At 55.3% G+C, this 13,623-nt stretch overlaps 1 protein-coding gene and 1 long non-coding RNA gene across 5 annotated transcripts in view; one reads left to right on the top strand and one right to left on the bottom strand.

The window, feature by feature from the left end:
• Egfr (epidermal growth factor receptor) overlaps window positions 1-13,623 on the top strand; it is a 125,767-nt gene that overhangs the window by 35,476 nt on the left and 76,668 nt on the right. The window lies entirely within an intron of this gene.
• On the bottom strand, window positions 2,500-6,349 carry LOC110348184 (uncharacterized). The gene is made up of 2 exons (XR_002393174.2): window positions 5,915-6,349; window positions 2,500-5,455 (listed from the first exon to the last, which is right to left on the bottom strand). It is a non-coding gene; the product is annotated as an uncharacterized LOC110348184 (long non-coding RNA).

Raw genomic sequence — 13,623 nt, 5'->3', positions numbered from 1 at the left:
GCTCCATGCAAAGGCCCTGGGTTCAATCCCCAGTAGACCCCCACTCCAAAAAAAATATCAGAATGAGTTTCCCAGACACAAAAATCCTCAGAATATGCTACACACATTCTCTGTAGGCTCCATACTTGGTATTGAGGGTTTTTTCGGAAAAATCAAGGTTACAGAGACAAAAAGATTCAAACACACCTGTAGCAACACTGGAGTCCCGGTCTCTCTCCCCCACCCCAAGTATTCTTTCCTGTGACTGCAGGCTCACTTGGGGACAGCATGTCCTTCGGCCCTGACCGTTTCTGGCAGTGGTACTCCCTACATAGCTGACACATTTCCTCGGTTGTAGTTCAGTGTGAGCTCCAGGTCTGGGTGCAGCTGTTGGGGCTGCAGTCCCCTCGCTGGTGACTAGGAAGACTTGCCCTGCAGCTCCTGCCCCAACTCCAACACACACCTAGCATAGCACATCCTGATGCCTGGGTGGCTGAAATGCAGAGTGGCCCCAGGGGCCAGAGGGACAGTCCGGACCACCACTGAGCACAAACTTGGATGGAGCTGCGAGGGGGCGGGCCCAGCAGGAGCCCTGGGCTCACACTAGATGTAGGAGGGGAGGTGGCCAAGTGAGGCAGTGGCACGGGAGCCAGAGCTCCGGACTTGGTGTGACCCTGGGAGCAGATTTTCCAGTGCAGTTGCTCCTGTTGATCTAGGGATACTCAGAACACTCGGGTTTCCATGGAGCAGTTAGACGTCCACCTCCAGTGGAGGATACAGGCCCAGAGGAGGCTTTGTTTCCAGTTTAAAGGAAACCCCATTCAGTCAGTACAGAAGCAGCCCTTGAGGGTTCTGTGATTAATTCTGATGCTGAGACTGCTGTGTGTGGGAAGGGGACATTTCATACAGGTGGCCTTGAGTTCCGGGCACCCCATGCTTGGCTGCCCAGCATGGATGCGTGCAGCCTGCATGCTGACTTTGCTGCAGGCAGAAGTGTGTGTCTGGGCATTTGCCAACTGACTAACAGCTCCTGAGAGGTGGAAGTGGGTGCCTGGCCCAAGGCCCCTGACAGGACCACTTGTTCCATCCCCTTGACCTTCTACCATGGGGCCCCACGGGCCCTGGGGACAAGGCACATCAGATGGGGGCACCTCAGGACCCCGCAAGCACTGGCTCCCTGAGACCAGGCTCCCCAAGCAGCCTTGCCGCCACAAAGGGCAGGGCACCCCACCCCTGCTCCAGAGCGGGGCCTGGGCCTGAGGACCTGAGTAGAACCCTGCAGCAGGGGGGGGGGGGGGGGGGCAGCCCAGGGGCTAGCAGCCCTGGCAGGCTCCTGGGGGAAGTCTAAGGCTGTGGGCGCTCCCCAACTGCACTGACCCTCTTCCCTCCCTCCCTGTCCTTTACTCTCACTGCTTCACTTTCAGATTTTCAGACTTTCACAAAAGTGTCCTATCCTGTACCAAACTGAGAAGTTACCTGGAGACTCTTTGAATGTAATCAAGAGCACAGCAGTTTGTGTTGTTTTTCAAACACCACATTTGAAAAGACACCCCATAAGCACAACCAGAAAAACAGGTTTGGTTGATTTCAGAGAATGCTGCTAGCTGCCCCGTACACTTCTGAAAGGTGCCTAGCACTCTCGGAAGGAAACCCAGAGGCCCGGCTCCCCCAGACAGAGCTGTCTTTTATTCCCTCACACAGGTGGCCTCTGTGGAGTCCTCTGACTACTGGCTGATGTGTTCTCTTTTAAACATTCAAAACAGCCTGACTTTGTTGACTTACAACAAAAGCAAAACAAGAAACCTCCACTAAGTAAAATACAGCATGATTATTGTTTGGGGGTCATCTCAACTACAGGGAAAAGAACCCAAGTGCAGAAGGGCTCATCTAATTTCCTCGTCAGAGTTCTGGGATAAACACAGGGACACACAGGCAGGCAAGGGAGAAGCAGCCTTCATGAAGTGAGGTGACCCTGGAGCCAGGGCTGCACTCCTCAGTTTCCAGGGTCCCTTTTGGAAGGGAGAGGCAGAGGCTCATGTAGATGACTTCGCAAATGCCCTTCAGTTCCCTGCATTTTGTCCAGTTTGCAACCCAGCACGTAGCTGTGCGGGGAGAAGCCCCACGCAGCATTGCCTGGGTTCTCTCCATGCATGGGATTTCGATGTGCTGTCCCTTTGCTCTGAACATGGGGGAACCAGGAGCCCAGAGTACTGTGCATAGAGCTGTGGACGCACTCATCCCTTCCAGCTTTGGTAGCTCAGATCAGGTGAGGAGGCCCCGCCCAGGCTCCCCGGAGGGAAATAGAGAGCCCAGAGTCAGTGCGGCCTGTGTTGGCTGTGTGTCCTGGGGCCCAGGCTAGGCTGGGGCTGGGGCTGAGCAAGGCTGCTGGCCCAGGTGTCCAGCACTGCCAGGAGGAGACGGGGAGGCGTTTGGGGGCTTCCACATGGGAAAGAAAGGGCCGCCATCTGCACCCCAATAGCTGTGGTCTGGGCAGGGAAAGTCATGAAAGATAGAAACGTGTACTGATTTCCATTTTTATTACAGCCAAGAAAGAAAGCAGTCACTTTGACTACAAGTTTAATTTGCTTTCTGTTACTTACAATTGCATTTCACCTGTTAGTGTTTCAATTCAGCATATTAAAAAATAAATTAAAGGTTATCTCACAATATTGTTTGAAAAGGTATCTGAGCACAGCAAAACACGGCCCGGGACTCTATGCACCTTGAGGGTCACAGAGGGCTGGCTGGCGTGGTGCCAGCTCCCTGCCCTTTTCCAGCCCGTCTGGCTCAGGCTGCCCGTGCTCTTCCTCTGAACAGCCTCTCGAGTGCATGTGTGTGCCTGTGTGCGCACCGAGTGTGATGCACAGGGCTTGGGGCAAACATAGGAGGTTTCCATTTCAGATCAGCACCTACTCAATCCCCAAATAAGGCTTCACTGCAAACTACCTAAGGGAAGGGAGACTATTTCACAGAACCTCCGAGCCCATTGCGGGCACTTATGCTGCGATGTTCCAGAATGTAGCTTATCTCTTTAAAGACCATTAACATGGTTTTCTGGCTAGGGTGAGGCAAAATACTCAGTAACTTAGCAACATAAACAGAATAGCGCCAAGATCTCCACACATTTTTCTCTTGCAATGGGTCGGAAAGAACTAGAGAGAAAACAGAGCAGAAAAACCCCAAAGGCATCTGCAGCAGCCACTGTGATCGCTGTTGTGTGCCGTGTCCAGAGTCTGCTCCACAGAGAAGTTGGCACTTACCAGAACCTCCCTGGCTGGACCTGTTGGGGTAGGAGGGCCGGGCAGGTCGGAGTCCAGTGCCTGACACATGCTGAGCTCCACCCAGCCCCAGGCAGGACCTTGGATACACTTTTTATTTTGTATGTGACCTACATGGAAGTAAACGAACTGTTCAGGTGCACGCTCCCTTTTCAGTTGCGGTAACATCAACTTAAGAGTCCGAGCTGTGGCCAGCAGGTAGCTTGGGACTCTCTTTTGTAAGCAACTTTCAGCCTTTGGCACACGAAGCCTGCTTGAGGTGGATCTGAGGGTCTTGTGTGTGGACATTGAGGCCCCACAGGTGGGGTGCAAACCCCTGCCCTCCTGCTGCCCAGCATGAGACATCAGCCTTTGGCACCTGCACCCTGTCGTGGGCACTGTGGGCTGCAGTGGCTCTGCGTGCGAGGTGGTGGCTGGTGGCTGGAGGCATCGAGACTGCAGTGTGTCAGGCGTTCTCGTGAGAGGTGGTGGTGACGCCGTTCCCTCTTTGGGGAGCTGACTTTCCCTCGAAAAGACACGAGCTCCACAGAAACAGCTCCATGTACTTCGTTTAACCACTGATTGTTTCCAGGAATACCTGTCCAGGCTTGAAATAGCTGCTTGTCACACCCAGTCCTTCACGTTGTGCTCTGAGAAAAGATGTCAGGAACCCTACATCCCCCAGTGAACCTGTTTCCTTTTCTTGTCTGTTTCCCTGTGTCTAAAAATGCCCCAATGCAGGGATTGCACAAGTTTTTTTAGATTCCTGGCTTCCCTTCAGCACTGTCTGGGAAATTTCCTGACAACCCGGCTGAAGTTTCTCCCACTCCTAAGCAAGAAGTCTGCAGGCTCCGCTGCACCTGGTCCCTCCCAGCAGCCAAGGCTTTGGGCACCACCTGGCCAGTTTGAGGGTGGAGGATGGCAGCTCCTCCGCTGAAGGTCTCAAAAGCCTGGCTCCCCGCCCATCTGTGACCCCCCCCTGCCCCCCCAAATGGATTGCCTGGGCAGGAAGGCTTTGCACCGGAAGCAGCCAGTGCAGGGCTCAGGTGCTGGCAGGTCCACTCACCACTGTGACTCTGAAGCCCTCCCCTTCTGACCCCATCCTCATCCCTGAGAGCTGGGAGCACAGGGCCTGCCTGGGGGACTCCTCTGCAAAGGCTGGAGCTTGCCATGTGGATGGGGAAGGCACCAGCCTTGCTTCAGGATGGCGGTTAGTGCTGCCCCTGTACCCCGCACCATGGCCTGGGATTACCCCAGAAGCACCCTAACTAGGACTCCTCCTGCAGGGAGGCGGAATGTTTATTTTTTATACAGTTCAGATGTGGCTGTCAGTTTAAATTGACCTGACGTTATCTGACCTTAGCTCTTGTGATATTTAATCTACATCTTCCTGTGTTTCCGAGGAGGAAACCACAACAGAAACTTAGGCCTTCTCTAGAGCCGCCTGAATCCCATTCCTGCCTTTTTGTTTATTTTTTGCCACTCTCTAATTACACAGAGACATCCACACCTCTTAAGAAGTTACCAGTGTTAAATTAACAAACAAGAAAAGATGCTGGGTATGGTGGTGCATGCCTGTCATCTCAGCACTCCGGGAGGCTGAGGCAAGAGGATTGTAAGTTTGCAACTTTGATCCTAGCTTGGGCGACTTAGCAACTTAGTAAGATCCTGCCTCAAAATTTAAAAAAAGAAGAAAGACTGGGGTGTAGCTCACTGTGAAGCCCTGGGTAAAATTGCTTGGTCAAGCAATAGTATAGCATATTTTCTTCTGTTCAAGACTTTTCGTACTACAGGGATGCACGTCCTCTACAAAGAACAGAGTCCAGGCAAATTGTAACTCCACTCAGCGTGCATCTCTTCACCTTGAGAAATCAGGCAGAAACACTCCTGGGCTGAGGCTGAGCCTGGCCCCCGTGTGCGGAGTGATGTTCCCGGTCATGCGCAGGTCCCTGTGGCCCAGTCTGAGCTTTGGCCTGCAGTCCCCTCCTGTCCTGTGGGCACCATCCGGCTGCCTCCGCTCACCTGGTTCCATCCACGGTGCACAGAGCTGCTCGCCTTCCGAGTGCGTGAGACACAGCGAGTGTGGTTCCCCTCTGGGGGCCTCTTTCTTTGAGCCTTGGGGGTCCTGATGTCCCTGCTCCTTGGTCCTCATGGGGCTCCCCCAGGGAGGCCAGGAGTTCTGGGAATGTCCTTAAATGGGTCTCTGGCTGACAGCTCATCTAGGAGACAGAAAGTATAAGTTGTGACACCCTTATTCCCTCAGTGTGACAGTCACTGAAGTTGTCCCAGAATTATTTTTAAGGATAATGTGAATTTTTTTAAATACTTAATTACTTAAAACATCTTGCCTAATCCCCAAACACCTACTGCTTTTAACCTGGATATATAATATATTAAAGAATAACCAGGTATGGTGGTGCAGGCCTGTAATCCCAGCACTCTGGGAGGCTGAGGCAGGAGGATGGCAGATTCAAGCCTAGGCCCAACAGCTTAGAGACTTAGCAAGACCTTGTCTCAAAAAAGAAAAAAAGAATAGTGTATTAGAGTGTATATTTTAGTATTATAAACTACTACAAATTGATACATTCACAAAAGTAAACGGGAATCTGTAATCAGTACACTGATTAACAAACAAAATAGTTTTTCTCACTTTTTTTTAGCTTGGAATAACAGCTCACCTGTCATACTAATTACCAAGTAAAGGGTTGCCTCGGAAAGGTCATTTCTGCAAAACTCTTCTCATCCGATCTGTGCCTCAAGGTGGGGTGGTGTCTCAGGAATCTGCTGTGGATGCCTGCGTCCAAGGTCCCCAGTACAGCGCCAGCCTTAGGAGAAGCGGGTGAGACCCGCCGGAGGCCATGGCCGAGCCCCGGCGCCCCACTCTTCCCCTCTAAAGGTTTGAGGGACACCGGCAGGTGGCCGACAGCAGGTCCAGGGGGTTGGGGTCGGGAGCCGGCTCTGCCCACTGGGGAAACCAGAGCTGAGGGCAAGCAGCACTGCTCCTCCGGGCAGAGGCTGCTGGGACGGAGCAGGGTGCCCCACAGAGCCCCTTCCCTCTGTGGAGGGCCTTTTATCAGCTGCCTCATAAACACTGTGACACACGTTCTCGCCTTGGGGCTTTCCTGATACAAACAGTTTATATTCGATTTCAGAATCGTCACTGGGGCTTAGCAACAATAACAACACAAAGCAACGTGCTTTGGAGTAAGTTTGCTAAGTCGGCTTCCCCGTGTGGGGTCACCCCTGTCCCCCAGCTGGCACACAGCTGTGTCCCTCCCAGACCTGGGGAACAGGGTGACGGGGGCCACCCGAGCCCTGAGTCCCACGCAGGGTGCTAGGGCGGACACGCCCCAGCGGTGAGGACGGGCACCGAGGTCCTCCCAGGCCATCCCAGCTGCCGTCCCTGGCAAGCTGTGAGCTACACCATGTTCTCTGTCACGGGAACACTTAGAGTTTTTTTTCTTCAGTCGCTTTGTAAATAGGATTGCACAAACATCCATGCACACCCACTCTCCAAATCAGAATTTGCTGTGCTATAAAGAGCATTAAATTAGATGGGCCGGCTCTCAGTTGGTGGGAATACAATCATCTAACTGCACAGCTCTGTACAGAGACAAGCAAGCAGGCCAGGGAAAGCGTCAACTCGGCTGGAAACGTCCAAGCCTGTTTACCTCAACCAATTGTCCTTGTCCACTTGTCCAGCCAGCAAGTGTCCACTAGCAGTGATTTGGGAGCAGACGCTGCGTGGGAGCCTGGCGGGAGCCGCCTCTGCGGTTTACTGGGACTTCAGTCAGCCGGGCCCCTCAGCCGGGTGCATGGCATCCTAGGAGATGGGGCTGCAGGGCTCCCGCCACGGCCTTGCTCCGCTCTGAATGAAGACTGTCCTGTGGGCTTAGCCAGCAGAAATGCTAATGAGAGTCAAATCGCTTGCGAGGCACAGAGAGCCTTGTAAATTCCTTGTCTAAGGGCAAGGCGAGGCTGAAGGTACGGGCAGAGCTGCTCTGCAGAGAGAATCCCGGGAAAGCACCTCTATCCAGGGGACGATGGAAACCTTCAGAACCCCGTGGCCTGGACTCGGGAACCTAGCTCATGTCAAGAGAAAGATTCCCCTTTTCTTTTCCATCTTCTGGTTCACCTGTTCACACGCACGCGCACACACACCAGCCAAAACAGCCAAGCTGGCAAACCCAGACTCACCTTCTGCCTCTCCTCCGGGTGAACCCCCCACTTCCTGCTCGGGACCCACCCCACACGGCCCTTGCCTGTCCCGGGCGCCCTCTGCCGAGAACCTAGCTCTTTTCCTGCGAAAGCTTCGCCCTCACCCATCGCTCCTGAACGAGTCATTTGTCTGTAACCAACCCAGCGACTTGGGGTCAGAATGCTGAGCAACCAGGTTTGTTTTGCCTCCTTTCGTGTCTGCATCTGATCTGCAATCACGGAGCCTATTGATGAACATCTGCGACAGTGGCATACCCCGGCTACTCAGGAGGCTGAGGCAGAAGGACTGCAAGTTTGAATGCAGCAGCCAACTGTATACTGAGCACACCATAAATTGCGGTACATGCATCGCCCGGAGCTTCTGGCCTTGGTTTTGTCATTGCCAGGAAAAGTGAAAATCCGCCCTGCATTTTCCTCCCCACTGGCGCCTGCCACACACCCTGCCTGGACCTTCCTCCTGGCCTGCCTTTATCCCTGTGTAATCACAGTGTCATTAGGTGACAGCAGGGTTTGCCTCCCGTGGCTCTGGCCCAGGGCAACCGTGTAGCAAGGGTGTCTGTACCGAGAGATCCCTGACAGAGAACTGGAAATGAGCAGGAGCGCCTCATCCCTCATGGCAGGACGATGGGGAAACTGTGGGGCTCTACAAAGCCTTGGCTGCTACAGCTGGTCAGATGTCCTTACAAAGAAACCCTGGAGCTAGGCATGGTGGTGCATGGGAGGCTGAGTCAGGAGGATCCCAAGTTTGAGACCGCCTGGACAACTTAGCCAGACTCTGTCGAAAAATGAAAAATTTGAAGGGCTGGGAATGCAGCTCAGCATGAAGATGAAGGAGAAGGGCCTGGGTTTAATTACCTGGTACCAGAAAGAGAGAAAGAAAAGAGTGGGTGTCAGAGCGGGGCAGGGAGGGAGACAGGCTGGGGAGGCAGGTCCCAGCAGCGGCGCCCACAGCTTGGGCTGGGCTGTGCTGAGCTTTGCACGGTCCTGCTGCCTCACCAGCTCCGCCAGCTCTGCAGGGTCCCAGGCAGCCGCCAGCACTGCGGCTGTGGATAGGCGGGGAGAGGGCAGGCTCCGTGGAGTGTGTGTCAGAGTGTCGGAGCAAGGAGAGGCAGGATAACCGAGGCCTTCTGCAAGCTGCACCCTGTTGCCTCGAGGACAGGACCTGACCTGGGTCCGAGTGCCATGGGCCTGGGGGGGGCAGGTGACCGAGGCGGCAGGGCCACCCTCCCCTACACAGCCCCCCCTTCCAAGTCCCCGGCCCCTCTGGCTGACACCCCCCAGGCTTCCTCTCCGCAGCTGTGCGCTCACCATGTCCCATGAGCGCCACTGGCCTGCTAAGGAGCCAGCACCTCTCCGCCTTGCCTGGCTTGTTACCTGAGAGCCGGTGAGTGCTGCACCCTGAAGCTGTGTGCTCCCACCCTCCCCTGGGGACACGGGGGCTGGGCCAAGGCTTGGCAGCTCTGGGGAACTGCAGTCTGAGCATCTGTGTGGGACAGACTGCCCCTGTCATAGTCGGGCCACTGCCAGCCCAGGCCTGCAGAGTGAGGCTCCTCTGGATCCAGCTCAGCCCCAGGCTGTGCCTGCTGAGGGGATACCTGGCCTGGCTCTGGCCTCCTGGGCTCACCGTTGGCTGGGAAACTTCTCCAGAGAGCACTGGAGCAGGGAGGAAAAGGATGCCCAGGAACGCTGCTTCCTGGTTAGCTGCCACCACCCATCCCACCCAGAAACCCAGAACAGAGCATGGCTTCCGGGGAAGAGGACCTCAGCCGGGTTCTGCTGCAAGACCTGCACCAGGGGCAGTGGGAGCCAGAGGTTCTCAGGTCCAGGAAGAGACAGGCAGACACCAGGGTGAAGGCAGGAGACCAGCGTCCCACGGAGGGGCTTCGGAAGGTATGGAGACCGGGCCACAGGAGGCACTGCAGAGACCAGGGCCCTGCGGAGACCAGAAGCGGGGAAGCGGCCGCCTCTCCGTGCTGGGCTGTGCAGGGCAGGCAGTGGGGCCGGCCAAGAGCACAGTGGAAGCCGGGCATCCCCATGCGCCTCCAGTCCCACCACTATGGGAGGCTGAGACGGAAAGGTTGCATGCTCAAACCTAGGCCGGGCAACTTAACTTACCAGACTCTGTCTAAAACAGTGGGGCAGGAGCTGGGTATGAAGCTCAGTGCAAAAGTGCTGGAGAATCAACCCCAGTGCTGGAGAAAAGAAAGAAACCGAAGGTGCTGACATTACACGTTCATCCCACTTTTCCTTCACATCTGGGCTCTTCCCACTGTTTTCCTCCGGGTTCAGGGTTCATGGGAAGCTGAGGCAGGCACTGGCCTTGTCCAGCACTTACACTGTGGTGTTTTCTGCAGCAGGGCTTTGTCACATTAGTTTTGATGCCCCGTGGTGTGCCACTGTTGCCGTAGCTGAGTGCCACAGGTTCCTTCCGCCCAGTGTTCGGGGGCACAGCCTGAGGAGCCCAGGCTTTGCACAGACCTGCTGACCCGAGGATGGGCAGGGCCCTGGTGACTTGGGTCCCCTGGCCCACCTCTAATGCCTCACCATGGGGCTTGACTCCAACATGCGTGTGGCGGGCACAGATCACTGCACTCTGGAGGCCCTCGGATGATGGAGCCCTGGTGTCGCCTCAGGCTCTGCGTCCTTGAATGGCCACCTGGCCCAGCCCCATCTGTCTTCACCTCTTACCTCGAGCACAGCCCCTACACACCAGGGGCACGAGAGGAAGGTGCCAGGCCAGCTGCTCGAGAGAGCAGCCCCTATGGGCCTCGGCCAAGCTGAGCAGCCTGTGCATCCCGAGGGCTCTTCATCTGTGATGCCGAAGCTCAGCAGGCACCGTGTCCCCTCCCAGGCTGAAATTGTTCTTCACCTTCCTGATGGCATCTTTTGCCCAACAGGAGAAAAAGTCAAATCAAAGCCATTCTTTTCTGCTCCTGTGTTGTCATGTCCTCTGAGAACCCCAACCAGACCCTGGGTGCTGCATCCTCCACACGTGTGGTCCTTCTGTGCTTAGCTTTGGATCTGTGCCCCACCTCCAGGCGACTGGAGGAGGGTGGATTTGGGTCGCAAATTGCTCTCTCACCCGCGGAGTCCTGGTGTGTCAGCACCATGTGTGGAAAAGACTCTGCCGTTCCGAGACATGGCAGAGCCACAGTAACGGGCCTTTCGCTTCCTCTGGTTTCGTCTGGTCAGTGCCTGCCACTGTGCATGCTGTGCGTGGGATGCCATTCAGTGTGTAGAGTGTGAGAGCCTGTCTGGTGTGCCAACTTGATGGACCCGGGGATGCTATGCCAAGAGGGATAACCCAGGCCCAGAGAGGCAAAGACAATGCAATCTCTTACGCGTGGAACACGGAAAGCAGCTCGGGCAAGCAGGGTAGAGGTGTCTGGTTAGCAGAGGGGAGTCAGCGAAGGTGGTGGGATTCAGATGTTGGTCACAGGGTACAAAATTTCCACTTGGTAGAAGAAATGCCTTAAGAGATCCGTGGCCCATGGTGGAGACTCAAACTGATGATAAGGTGCTGTGCACTTAAAAATGGCTAATAGGGCAGACAAGAGTCTTGCTCCCCAAAATAAAAAGATAAACATGTTAATTAGCTTGATGTGGCCAATCACATGGACACCATGTCAGACACAGTGTTCTACACCACAGATATATGCAGTGCTTCTCAATTGAAAATTCAGATCGACTCCGATGACACAGATGTCAGTTGCTGAGCCAGAACCCGGGCGCCAGCCACCCGGTGACATCAGCAGCTTATCTGGAGCTCCAGCACGCAGGTCCTAGAGATAAAGGTCCCAGCACACACTCAGCTCTCGCCTTGAAACCTGCAGGTGAAGACAGAAAGCTCATCCCCGATTTCTGACGCCCGGACATACCCAGATGCCACACGGAGGTCAGACTCTTCCACGGTAGATGCTCTTTATGCACGGCAACAGCAGCTGGACTGAGCCCAAGTGCATGGAGTGTACTTTCTGCAGGGCTCATGCAGATAGAGTGGAAATGATTAACAGGGTGCTTATTGATCATGGATCAATATCAGCTGGCCAGCCTGAGCCCAGGACTCTGGGCCCTCCAGACAGGCTCTTTCCTGTCCTCTGGGGCTCAGGAGGCCTAGGAGCAGGCTACCACATGCCTCCGAGTTACTCACTCTGCTGGAATGAAGGCATCGTGTCCAGGCTAGACGAGCTCCCCTTCTCCTGGGGTGGGGCCGATGTTGTGGAGGGCCAGGCCCACAGCGCCATGCTGGAGATACCAGGCTGCCTGTCCCAGCACTTGCGAGCAGGCAGAGGGGGCCAGAGCAAGCTCTGCAGCTCAGGGCTCCCAGCAGTGTCCCCTGGGCAGCAGGTGGCTGCTGAGTCCCCAGGTCTGGGTTTGCTGAGCTCTTCCTGCACAGTTCCTCAGCCAGGAGGCTGGGCACGAGATCATCCTGAAGCACCTTCTTTTTTAAATTTGCATGATTTTGCCTCTCTCTAGGACATCCTGTTAGTGTGTTCTAGTTTAGTACACGAGGGATTCTGAGGCTAGGCAGGGCCTCACAGGAAAGAGTCTGGGGTAATCGAGTTCAGGGGCTTTCAAACATCGGCGGCCTTATCGAGGCGTGGAGTGCATCCCACACCCGACGCATGCCTGCTGCAGACAAAGCTTCGCCCAACCCCACTGCCACAGCAGTCCTCCGAGATGGCTCTTGGCTTTTGTTCTGTTCCATGTCTTTCTTTTCCTTTACTGTGCTGGCCTCAACCCAGGACGATTTCACACACACCACAGGGTTCAGACCCCAGATTGAAATCCCAGTCCAGGGCCTTCCTCCCTCTGGACAGAGAAGGAAACAGAGGTCAGTAGTGAGAAATGATTGACCTAGAGGAAGGCTGACTACACAGTAGAGTCAGGACAGTGGAGGTACCGGGCTGGGAAGCATCCGTGAGTAGCGAGCTGATCCTGAGCCTCAGACACCAGGAGAGAATGCAAACTCTTGTGCTGTCCTGGTTACCTTTCTCCTGGCTGCACCGCCCCACCTCGCATCCTTTGTAAGAATCTTTGTCTTCCTTTTGTTTCTTTTGCTTTCTGTCTACAGTTGATGAGGACGTGGTTTATTTAAAAGTAAACAGGACCGGTGGCACTGAGAGGTGGCTGACACAGCAGCCAAGCCAGGGGCAGCGGAGTGGTTTCTGCTGCCTCAGTTTTTCCGGATTCACGAAGCATCGCCACTGGGGTCCTCATTTTGCCACCTGTGCCTGTAAGTCCCCAGTGCCCGGGCAGCATCCTTCCTGCCTGCTGTCCAGACCTCGGGACCTGAGCCAGCCAGGACCCTCCCAGGTGTTGGAGGGAGTATACTGGCTCCGGGTTTGAGACACATCCCCCCAGCCTGGCGGCCGGAAGCAGCAGCAACCCACCCCCTCCAGGCTCCGGAGGTCACGGTCTGAGGCCGGGGCCTGCGGGGCTGCTCCTTCCCCTGTGAGTGCCGCTCTTGCCTCACTCTGTCCTGCGTGTCCTGTGTGTTTGCCTGGCTCTGCTTCCACACACAGCGTCCTCCTCTCTTCCCGGTGGAAGCCCTGACCCAGAGTGATCTCATCGCACTGGATGTCTCTCCAAGGACACATTTCTAAGTCAGGTGACCAGGCAGACCGATTGGAACAGCTGCACTCCCAGCACACAGGCACTGGGCACCCTCTCAGGACAGATTTTGGAGGTACTGGCTGGGGGATATCCCAGCATTGCCAACAGGCAGAGCGTGTGAGCTCCAAGGCACACTGCAAACACCGTGCCCACTTCTTCCGAAGCCTCTTGGCCTCCGGGACAGCTTCCCTGGTGCGTTCTTTATGACTCACCCCAGGTGGCCTCCCAAGGTCCACAGGACGCTGACAGGGGCTGTGTGGCTGCCGCCGAGCCCTCTGAAGGACCCCACCCCGGATGAGTGCTTTCTGAGAAAAACACACAGTAGGGCGCTCTCAAGGGCCGTGGAACCTGCCCACAGTATACCCAAAGCAGCAGCGTGGTGCAGCACACTGCGTGAGTGCACGCCTGTGTGTGTGTGTGTGTGAGTGTGAGACAGAGACAGGCAGAGAACACACATGCACAAAATGATAGCCTTAAATTGCTTTTGGTCTGCGTAGAGACTTCCAGTGCATCTGTTGATCAAAGAGAATCCTTTCCTTCCTGAAAAAAGTTA

Source organism: Heterocephalus glaber, unplaced genomic scaffold, assembly GCF_053883595.1.
Source record: "Heterocephalus glaber isolate CG9 unplaced genomic scaffold, H.glaber_assembly_v1.0 deba00001610, whole genome shotgun sequence".
NCBI classification, from domain to species: domain Eukaryota; kingdom Metazoa; phylum Chordata; class Mammalia; order Rodentia; family Bathyergidae; genus Heterocephalus; species Heterocephalus glaber.
The sequence above is the reverse complement of the archived record's forward strand: the minus strand, read 5'-3'. Positions and strand labels throughout refer to the sequence as shown.